Source organism: Nothobranchius furzeri, chromosome 11 (genome assembly GCF_043380555.1).
Source record: "Nothobranchius furzeri strain GRZ-AD chromosome 11, NfurGRZ-RIMD1, whole genome shotgun sequence".
Taxonomy (NCBI): Eukaryota; Metazoa; Chordata; class Actinopteri; order Cyprinodontiformes; family Nothobranchiidae; genus Nothobranchius; species Nothobranchius furzeri.
In genome coordinates, this window is record NC_091751.1 from 58,208,022 (window position 1) to 58,219,874 (window position 11,853).

Here is an 11,853-nt window from a genome sequence, read left to right on the forward strand (position 1 = left end):
CTTCCCCACTCCCTCATCCTAACCTTAACCCTCTTGCTACCTAAAACGTTACTCTCACTGAGTACGTTTACATGCAGCCAATATCCGGGTTATGATCGGGTTAAGGTCGGTATTCGGGTTTCTGAGTTGATCAGAATAACCCGTTTACAAGCATAAATAGAAAGAGTTACCCCTAACTTGCATAACCCGATTTAAATGCGGACGTTGGGGTAGCGTCAGGACGTATGGACTACGTCCAGACGCAATATGCGTCATTTCCGGTTCTTCTTGTTCCAGTATCTGTGAAAACAACAACATGTTCGGAAGAGATGGTGACCGCGTTAGTTTGCGCTTTAGTTTCCTCGTCACTCAAAGTTTGGTGCTGTGCCGCGACTCGCCATTTTGCCCCCAACTTGTTGTTTACTTCCGGTGTTCTGGCGCATACAAGACGTCTCGCTACTCAAAAGACCAAGATTCCTTGCGAACAGAGCATGCACAGACCACACGCTTTGATGGGGATATCCCGGTATGCGTTTACACGACCAAACATTCGGGTTAGAAAAGGGTTACCCCAGGTGTAGTAACCGGGTTTTTAAAAACCCGGTTATGAGCATATCCGGGTTTTTGGCAGTGTTTACAAGGACCTGCGGAACCGGGTTATTGTGAATATTCGGGTTTTAAAAGGGTTACTGGCTGCATGTAAACGCACTGACTGTGATCAAGCGTTTGTTTCCCATGCATTCTGACTCTGACAGTCAGAGTCTTACTGTCAATTTTTGTATTTGCCGCCCAAGGGGAACGTTAGAACATACCATCTGGCGAGGGGGAGGTTACACATACCCTCTACTTTTAACCTCCACCGTGGTAGTTGAAACCTCCCCCTCGTGTTGGCTCGGTCCAAACTCGACCAATGACGAGGCGGCTCCCACCGTTCACTTCATAGAGCCGGCTTTTAGAGCGATCGACAAATCACTAACGTGTTCGCTAGCAAGATGGTTAAGGTTAGGATAGGGGTGAGGGGAAGGTTAAATAAGAGGATATGGTTAAGGTGAGGTACAATGAGCTTGTTTGGTGCCCTGGCTGCAGACATCCCATTGCATCAGTGTAACGCTGCATTGGGATGCAATGGTAGCGGACATCCCATCACGTCAGTTTTACGCTGCATTGGGATCTGCAGTCAAATAAGGGAAAAACCCCTTTTCGCACATAAGTAACGAAAAAGGGCACTTTTGGCGTCAGGGGTCTGACGTGGAGGGTGGCTGACCAAGCGTTTGTTTTTGACGCGCTGGGAGTGAGAATGTGTTGGCGTAATGCATAAGAATGGTAGCTTGGCGCTCCCTAGTGGTGATATGTAATTAGCGCATCTGACAAATGACTCTCCAGCCACCACCAATGCTTTCAAGGTCTGAAAATGAACGTTATTGTAATCTGTTAAAGATTTCAAATTTTCCAACATAAACAATGCTGTAAAATTGCTTAAAAATGTTTAATGGATACCAAACTTAAAGTCTTTTCTAGAGTAATTCTAGTCTTGCCATGTGCTTAAAATCACCTGAAAAGTCTCTTTTTAATAGATTGTTTTTCCCATCTTTATTTTACACCATAATGGATTTTTTATATCTGACCAGCCAAACACTTCAACACAAGAAATGTCCAAACATCTACCAACTGCATCACTAAATGGATTTTATGTGTTTATATTTCAATAAAGTCATGCTCATGCTGGCCTTTGTGTTCAGTCCGCCTGCCTGGTTACCAGGGTGACAGAATCTGCAAAAGGTGTTGGGAACAACGTCACTTCTTCTCGACAAATCTCACAGGTTCAGTCATTCAGACGGAAGCAGAAATCGAACTCTGTTGTTGTTTTCCATGTCGGCCAGCTCAAAGCAGTTGGATGTTTACAACCAAGAAACAGATCAAACTAAATAATAATAATAATAATAATAATAATAATAATAATGAAAGTAGTTCTGTGATAAAAACATAAAATAAATAAAAAACACAAAAAATAAAAAGAGCTTTCTCTCAGGAAACAGAAAAAGGCTCTCTGACTTCAAAGTCTTGCTTTCATTTTTGTGAGCTTCTTTTCATTCCTCTCCAGAAAAGTGGATTTACGTATCTATGCATCCTTTCAACTGAGCCAGAACTGGGTCCTTAAAACAGTCAAAATTACAAACATTGTTTTCCACGTTTTTTATCTTCCTGAATAATGTATATCCTCCTGCGTCATCCTGAAGTGTAGAGTTACAGTGTGTCCTCTTGTGCAGACGTAGATTACACATTGTAAGTCATCTTTGCCGGGCGTTCAAGTGCAATATTCTCTTCCCAGACAGCGAAGAAGTGAGGAGACGCAGCAGGGAGGCTTGCCACCACTGCTGGTTCCTGATGTCAGTTTGAATAAGAAAGCATTTCAGAATACTGTGAGAAACTTAAATGTATTTTTTTGGCACTGAAGCAGGAATAAATTCCCCCTCTGTTTAATAGAAAATATGATCTGTCTTATTTATAAGATGCTCATTGTTGAATTGTGATCTTCACTTCAATTGCTCAATAAAAATGATTATGGAATAAAATTTGAAAGAAGTTTTTATCAATAAAGAAATTTAAAACAAGAATTAATTATGAATTCAGCTAAAAGATCATTGTTGTATTTTCACTTAAAAAACATAGATAGCCTGGCTAGTCATCATATAAATGGCAAGACATAGTCTGGCCATGACCCAGACAGGACACGGTCATGGGGTGTGAGTGTGTGTGTGTGTGTGTGTGTGTGTGTGTGTGTGTGTGTGTGTGTGTGTGTGTGTGTGTGTGGTTGTTTGTTCTGTGTATCTGTGTTACCCAAGCCCCCACAATGTGGGTGAAAAATTGAGGCCAACGCAGAAATGACAAAAATTGCAGTTCCACCCTCATCCGCTGGGGGCTGGTGTCAGAAGGGGGCAAATCCTCATTGACTCCCATGTTAAAAATACAAATTTCACAGCGAAAAAAGCATGTTTACAGCCTGGTTCCAAAACATGTTTTTGTTTAAATGATCTATTTTACACTCATGACAACTCTGAGGGGGGTGAATTTTTTCTCACTCTTCTGTTTAAGTGTATTAAAAGCCTAAAAGTCTGTATAATTAATGAGCATCAGACCTACGTGACCGCAGAGCTAGCTCCGTGGAAAGGCCTCAGTAGAGCCTCGGTCTGGGATTTTGAGTCTCTGTGTGTGTGTATTCTTTTTTGGATATTTTTTGTGCAATTGTTGGACAAAATGACTTGCTGTGGCATTAACCCCGTAAAGGGCCGTTTTGACATATACTGGCTCAAGAAAAGGATTCAAAAATACAAAAAAGCCACATGGTGTCTCTTTAACATATGAAGGATTTTTCAACAGAAGTTGCCATTAAGAGCTTTTTATATGTGACTAAGTTTAAGAGATAAGATTAGCAAAGCTTTGTAAAAAACAAAAACCTTCACATAGTTACATAAAAGGTTTATTTTTAAAAATGACCCAGTCTGTTCACTGCTAATCTCTATTTCTCTAAATTGAGAAATAAACAGCAATAACAAGTAAAATTAATTATATTTTATAAAATTTCAAGAAAATTCATTTAAGAAAGTCTGAAATAATAAATATAGGTATTTTTACTCACGAATTCACAGAGCTACAACACAGATTGTGTATATTTTACTTTATTCCTTGCTTCCACAATAACACTTCTACCATATCTAGTTTCAGATATAAATCTACATTATGGCACCCTTACTGCACAAACGTTGTGTTTCTCGGTGATATCATCATAAAGTAAAAGACATTTCCAGCGATTTGCTCTACAATCAGTCTGCAGCTCTGCAGTGCCCCGAAGGCACCTCAGACACACACACACACACCGCCTCACTCAGAGGACGCAGCAGGCAGTCGGAGACAGAGTGTGTGACATCAAACAGAAAGTCTCAGTCAAAGCTCTGATTTAAAAAGAGAGGTGAAGAGAAGGGAGATGAAAAAGTGTGTCAGGAGGAATTTCAGAGGTGAGTGGGACACAGTTTATATTTACAGCATGCTTTAAAGGGCAGAGAAGTAGAAAGGGGAGATTATTAATAATCAAACCTGGATGGGATTTCAGTGTGAGCCTGCTAGAGACACAGTCGTAGAGGGGGAGGGATCCCTTCGTGTATGTGAAAACGAAAACAACTCTGCAAGGTGCGAGGGAAGATGGAGTGTGTGTGTATTGAGAGATATTACAGGGAAGGCTTTGTGGAAAATCAATACAGCTTCGACTGGTGAGAAATAAAGTGGGATGAGGAGAACTGGGGCAGGAAACGAAAGAGAACAGTGACAAAAAAGCCAAAAGGAGGATAAAAGAGGGATGGATTGAGAGAGAGGAGAGAGGGTGGTGATGAATATACAGAGAGGGAGAAAGAGATGATGTGAGAGGAGCTGTTGCTTGTCCTTAGGCTGCTCTCTTCGAGGAAGGACAAGAACGTGGGGGTGGTTTGTAACATTTACTGACACAAGCTGCAAGTGAGCGCGTGTGCTCATTTCTCACAGCAACCAGTCACCAATAACATTATATAAGAATGATCAAAACACATGAAACCATGGCAACTGTAATTCACTGGCAACAATCACTTGCTTCTCAGGAACACACACACACGCACACACACACACACAAACACACACACACACACACACACACACACACACACACACACACACACACACACACACACACACACACACACACACACACACACACACACACACACACACACACACACACACACATAAGACATGACAGATATCTTTTTAAAATCAAACACAAATTTGCCTTCAATAATTTTGGTCTGGTATTATTTTTAAAAGAAGTAGAGCTCGTAGCTATGGTTTGTTATCGAGCCTCAGCAGATTCATGACAGCCGCTCAGACTCTGAGGCTGTAGCCTCCGGGAGACGAGCGTATTTCAGGCTCTAAACTGAGCCGTGATGGACAGAAGATCAGCACATCGGGGTCACTGCTACAAATCACCCCCCTCACTCTCAAATAACAGGCACGAGACTGAATCTTCAGCTTAGTTCAGGATGAGCCCCGGAGAATGCTGCTTCTCCATCGGAAGCTTAAAAGCTTATTTACATCTGTTTCAGCCGCACACGGGGCTAAATCAGGCCTGAATACCAGTTACCCCACCTGTCTCCGGCACAGGCTATCAGATTATCAATCTGAGTCTGCAGTGAAACAGATCCACAGCAACCCTGAGAATCTGGAGGAATCAGCACCTTGTCTGTGACCATCAATCACATGACTGAACAGATACTTGCACATTAAAATGCATGTTCTGTAGGACAGACATGCTATAAGCAGCAGAAGTCATCTTTTCTATTTGCATTCTCAGGAGTATTTGCAAACAACACTTGAGTGGGTTGGGATGCTGTTTTAATCACTTCTCAACACTGATCTGCATTTAAATTAGAAGCAGAGGAACATATTATTACATGAAGAAAAACACATTTTAATTTGAGCTACTTTTCTGTGGAATGTCCTAAATGAAAAAAATCTAGAGTGATGAACCTCAGTAAAGAAAACCCATTTGTTTCAGCATCTAGAGAAAGGGATGGTGAAGTTACTGATCGCAATAGCTTATGGGAAAGTGTGAAAGTTTTCGACCTATACCTCATCACAAACTCATAAACTGTGTTAAAGGGATGAGCTTTAAGTTTAGATTTGAAAGTGAATAAGAGAGAATCAGAGTTCCTGGTGGCTTGTGGCACAGAAGAAGGGAGCAGAGCAACTGAAGGATCTGAAGTCCATGGAGGCAGGACGGAAGGATGGAAATGTAACGTGGACAGAGGATGACGATCTCAGGGAGCAGGCTGGAGAAACAAAGTGAATAAGATCAGATCGATATGGAGAAAAAAATTGTGAACAGCTTTTGGATGTGAGTAGGACTTTAAACTTGATCCGTTCAACAGGGAGCCAGTGGAGAACTGGGCTGATGTGGTGAGCTAGAAGAGTGATGGTGATAACCCGTAACGTGCGGCAGAGTTCTGAGACAACTGAAGCTTGTGGAGGTGTGGCAAGGTGGAGAAACGAGGGCCCGGGCGGGATTCAATCCCCAGACTTCCGGGTGAGAGTCATGCGCACTAACCAGTCAGCCAAAGGAACGTCCCCTTGGCCAAGTAGCCAGGGCGCATGATAAATCGGGACACTTTGACAGGATGCTCACACTTCCACATCTTCCCCCCTCTTTCCACAAGCACGTCCTCGTGCTCCAGCGCAGGGTGCCACAAACTTCACATCCATGGACCTACTTGACAGTACTACATGGATCCTGTCAACAACGCCAAATGTGGCAAGGTGGGGGAACGAGGGCCCAGGCAGGATTCAATCCCCAGACTCCCGGGTGAGAGTCATGTGCAGTAACCAGTCAGCCAAAGGAACGTCCCCTTGGCCAAGTAGCCAGGGAGCATGATCAATCGGGACACTGTGACAGGATGCTCACACTGCCACAGAGGGTTTTTGAGGGTGACCATACAGGAGTGAGTTGCTGTAATTGATTCAGTAGCTGACTAAAGATGCAGAATGGGGAGAGAGGAACAAAGGCGATATTCAAAGTGAAAATGGGCAGATCAAGTGATGTTGCTTGTATGACAAGGATGACACCCAAGCTCTTAACATTTGATCTTTATAATTGTAAATGATTTATGAAATTAGGGGGAAAATTGCTAGAAGTTTGGATTTTTGGATGAATGACGTGCTAGTATGAGCTCACGCGCCATGTCGTCTCCCTGCAGCAGCAACATGCTTCAAGGCTTATTGGGTGTTTTTGTGTTTGGTGTACCTCCCACCACAGTTTTACTTTTGAAATTAAAAGTTCAACAAAATTGTTTTTACCTAGAAATATTCCATGATCAGTCTTCACATTAGCTGAAATAAGCAAGCACACATTCACTGGGATGCAAAAGTTTGCGCAGCCTTCGTGGGTTTCCTGTATTAATCGTTGTTTGTTACGAAAACATTTTCTGTTAAATATATTATATAGGAGACACACACAGTGATATTTGAGAAATGAAACAAATTTTATAGGATTTACAGAAAGTGAGCAATAATTCGACAGGTGCATGAATTTGGACACTGTTGTAATTTTTGTTGATTCCAAACCTTTAGATGTGGTGGTGAAGAGAGAACTGAGCTGTGGATCTTACCGGTGGATCTGCGTTCCTACCCTCACCTATGGTCACGAGCTTTAGGTAGAGACCGAAAGAATGAGATCACAGATACAAGCGGCCAAAATGAGTTTTCTCTGCAGGGTGGCTGGGCTCTCCCTTAGAGATAGGGTGAGAAGCTCGGTCATCCAGGAGGGGCTCGGAGTAGACCCGCTGCTCCTCCACGTCGAGAGGAGCCAGTTGAGGTGGCTTGGGCATCTAGTCAGGATGCCTCCTGGATGCCTCCCTAGTGAGGTTTTACGGGCATGTCCAACTGGGAGGAGACCCAAGGAAAGACCCAGGACATGTTGGAGGGACTATGTCTCTCACCTGGCCAGGGAACACCTTGGGATTCCCCCGGAAGAGCTGGCCCAAGTAGCTGGGGAGAGGGATGTCTGGGTGTCTCAACTTAGGCTGCTGCCCCCGCGACCCGACTCTGGATAAGCGGCTGAAAACAGATAGATGGATGGAAAATCTTTAGAACTAATTATTGGAACTCAAAATTGGTTTGGTAAGCTAAGTGACCCTTGACCTCCATACACAGGTGAATCCAATTATAAGAAAGATTATTTAAAGCCTGCCGTACACAAGAGCAAACAGCCTCGAATGACTGTTAGCTCAGCAGACACCTCGCTGTGTGTGCCTGATTTTCACTGAGTTTTCTGCCTCATCTAAATATTTTTCGCCTCACAAGGGGTAGAAACTCATCGTGTGCACACCACATAAGCTGCCAGCTGAGCTGGCATATTCTAGTGGCCAATCAAAGCACGTTCTCTGCTCACATGATTCCAAGATGGCAGCCCCCTCTCTGTATGTCACAAAATAAACAAAACAGACACAGAGCTGGAAATGGAAGAAATGCTTCTTCTTGTTTTGTTGATGAGGCTCCGCCGCCACCAACATTTCCAGGTTAGAAAAGTATGGGTGGCTGCAAAGAAGGGCCAGGCAAGGAGTTTTTGCCAATCAACTCTAAGAGATGCACTTTGAAGACCCAGAATTCTTCTGACAGTACCGCTGCCTGGATCCTGAATCCTTTGAGAGGGTAGTGGAAACAGTGGGCCCATCCATCCACAGACATGGGCTGCATCTGAATACATCTTGGAATCATGTGAGCATGCAGGCAACAAGGGTCTTTCTTGTTTAAACAATTACTGCACACTTTCTGTAAATCCTACAAACTTTGTTTCACTTCACAAATAACTCGGTGTGTGTCTCCTATACGATGTATTCAACTGACATTTTTTATCAAAACAACCAACGATTTATGCAGGAAAATCATGAAGAATAACAAGGCCGTCCAAGCTTTAGCATTCCCGCTGTAATGTCCGTACAATTTTACTAAAAGGAATCCCTCAAAATTGTACATTTTTTAATAGCTTGCAGCAAAAATTCTGCTACCTTTGGCAGCTCTTAGAGAAATGATGAATGACTTAATAAACTGGTACAAGAGTATTCTTTGGCTCAATTAGAACTTTTTTGGCTCTAATGCAGCAAGAGATTTAAAGCCTTTGCTAGTTTCAGACGAGGTGAGAGAGGCAGACTGGCGGCCTGCTGCCTTTTAATGTGGACTTTAATGGCCAGGGCTCCTGCAGAGAACCAGGAGTCGTCTTACTGTGATTAGGAAACAGCAGCTTAGAAACTGATACAGCTCCTGCACCCACTGAGGTTTTTTATAGGATAATTAAAACTTGACTATCAAATCTACAACTCTCCTGGGGCCACCACTGAAAAGGAGCGCTATCTGATACGTGTGCAGATTTCATCACTTGCAGAGCCGTAAGAGAGAAGTGTTTGCATCACGTTTCACCTCTCGAGTCTCCAGTTAGAGGCAACCTCAATGACATTTAAAGTGTGGGTGTTTTGAAGTGTCGCTGGCGCATGTGCCCATGTTTCAGCAAATATGTTGTAGAAGTAAAATGAAGGTCGAGGACATTCTCTCTGCGAAGCAAAAGTTTCCTTTCAGAGCTTAAAACAGAACATCTGTCACACTTGCTTGTGCAACAATCTGTGACTATATTGCTGCAGACATGTGGAGAAGAAGTAATGTCTCAGCATCTAACAAAGCATTATTCAGCTGTGCATGTTTGCAATGACAATAATCATGTTAGTTATTTCTTTAGTTCATGTTGGAGCATATTTTGTTATCTGTTAAAAAGACACACATATAAAAAATGTGATAGTGTGCAAAATGAAAAATCAAGTATTGCATTTTTTTTAATTTATTTAATGAAAAATATAACTGTAGGGAGTTTTAAAACAAGAAATCCCATCTATGGCTGAATAAAATAACAAAAATAACTATTTATGCAAAAAAACAAATGTGACTCAAAACTAAAGGTCAACTGATGTTTTTTTTTATTGCAGATATTGATGCCGATATGTCGATGTGTGCAGCCATTTTTCATGGCCGATGTCTAGACGTATTTCATCTGATTTTCATTCTAAAATGACACTGATAACGTCAGTTTAGGCACAAAAATTATGAACCTGAATCAGTTTTTGAGGAGTGAATTTAGCCATCTGTCAACTCTTAAATTTCTGCACTGCTCAGTCAATCAGACGACTAACTAACATTAATCAACCAGATGAATTAACTAACCAAGTATTAACCCTTTGATGCATAATGGTCACTACAGTGGACAGATACTTAAAATTGTTATGTATTTATTTTTGCTATTAAGCACAGCTGTTGAAGACTTTATTGCATTTGAACCCCTCCATTTGTACTTCAGTAAGTCAAGCCAACATATTTCATGTTCAGATTGCACACTGTCCACTGAGGTGGACATGTAATAAATTATTTGTAAATTACATTTTACAAAAAAATATGTAAATATGAAATTTGTTTCATTCACACCTAAAGATGAATGAAAAAAAATGTTAAAAAAATCATGGTTGAAGATTTCATAATTCATGCATCAAAGGGTTAAATATTTAAAACTGGTAAATAAAAATAAATGTTTTTAGATCATTTATTATGCAGATGTTATTCACGAACATAAATTAAATGCTGCAGCAGCACCGGGCTGCCCAGGAATGGGCCTGATTTTAAAAGTAACACTTAAATCAACTTTTTTGCTGATAAACTGTATAAAATAGTGTCTAACAGTGCTGTGGACGTGAGTAGTCACTATTTTGGCATTTTAGTGCATCTTATTTACAATAGAAATTTTCAGCCTAACTCATTAATATTGCGCCCTCTTCAGGTTAAAACTCTGCTCTACATTGATTTTTAATCAGCCATTCTAATGGGTAAGATGTCACCTGTCCCATATGACGTGGCTGCGCTGCACTGGACTCTGAGTGAGTCTCAGTTATGCCAGCTGGCTCAGCCACTCACGAGTCAATATTAAACGATATGACTAAGAGCTGCTTGCCTCCTCAAAAAATGTCCTTCTCCCTTTCTTCTAGTGAACAAGGTAGAGAGAAAACATCCAGCCTGCTGCAGTTTCTTATTTTGAATCAAATGAGGGTAAAATGCTTTAAAAAAACAGGCTTTTTATTAAAATAGCATTGAAGCATTTCAGTGTGCATTTGTTTATTCAACTTAAGCCTAATAATGATTAGATCTGTCTTAAAAATGTAAATTCTCTGTAGTTTTTATTTAACTATTCCCTGCTGCTTTTCTTTAAACTGAACAGAACCAATGTACTGCAGGTTATGTTTGTTTAACATTTTTCAATTAAAAAAAATCTTTTTGAATCTATTACAGGTCAGCATGCACTATTCTGCACATCTGCATCTGTGCCGGTGAAGTTGTGGGCCTGGAGGATGAGCCTGAGGAAGATGTGTGTGGAGGAGGTCAGTGGTGCTCTGTCCTGGAGGTACCAGCAAACCACCACTACTGTTAACAGGTAAGTCATTTATGTAGGAACCTCTATTAAAAGCAACACTGTGGTTTTATTTGCTGAAGAGTCACAATTGTTCTACTAGTGGATCCATAAACCATCTCCTCATTTCATATTTCTGAATATGTCTTAGAGATGTAACAGCCGTCGTCTGAGCCAGTCCAGCAGTCCCTGTAGATGGACGATGGATTGGACAGTGAGAGGAAGTGTCCCAAAGCTCTCTCTACAGACCGTCCTGTATGATGTTCCTCTGACCAGAAACGTCCAGCCACGGGTCTGCTCCAGCCCTCCATCCACGTCTGGATCCTCCTGCAGCAGATCCAGCTGCACTGACTTGGGTTAAAGAGGTTTTGCTCCGGATGGCCGGTCTGAAACTTTCTCAACAATTCACAAGAACTGACTCACGGTGAAGTGAGTCCTGTTTTAATAATCGTCATATTTTGATTTACTAACAAATCGGAATTTGACATGTAAAAAGGGTTTTACCAACAAACCTCGGAAAACACAACTCGCATCAGATACAGGAGTTCGGATTGGTGGAACAGAAAGCAATGTGTCAGGATATTAGCTTAACCTTGTCATCGTCACATGTCTGAGTGTGTGAGCTGTCAGCAGATAGTGATTCACTTGTTAAAGCTGACTTTACTGATCATAACATAATAATATTCATTTCAACCTCAGTAATTTAAGCACAGATAAATCAAAACATTGTTATTATTCTTCAACCATTATTGTTCATTCAACCATATGATTATTTACTCATCTTGTTCATTATATGATTCAATTTTGAAAGTTCATCCATCTTGTGCTGTGAATAAAAACCAGTCTTAGATAAGAGTGAG

General features: G+C 41.5%; 1 long non-coding RNA gene across 1 annotated transcript; it reads left to right on the forward strand.

Annotated features, from left to right (window-relative positions):
• The first annotated feature begins 3,849 nt into the window (after positions 1-3,849).
• On the forward strand, positions 3,850-11,370 carry LOC129162803 (uncharacterized). Its single transcript, XR_008562804.2, has 3 exons — positions 3,850-3,992; positions 10,876-11,017; positions 11,145-11,370. It is a non-coding gene; the product is annotated as an uncharacterized lncRNA (long non-coding RNA).
• Positions 11,371-11,853: the final 483 nt, after the last annotated feature.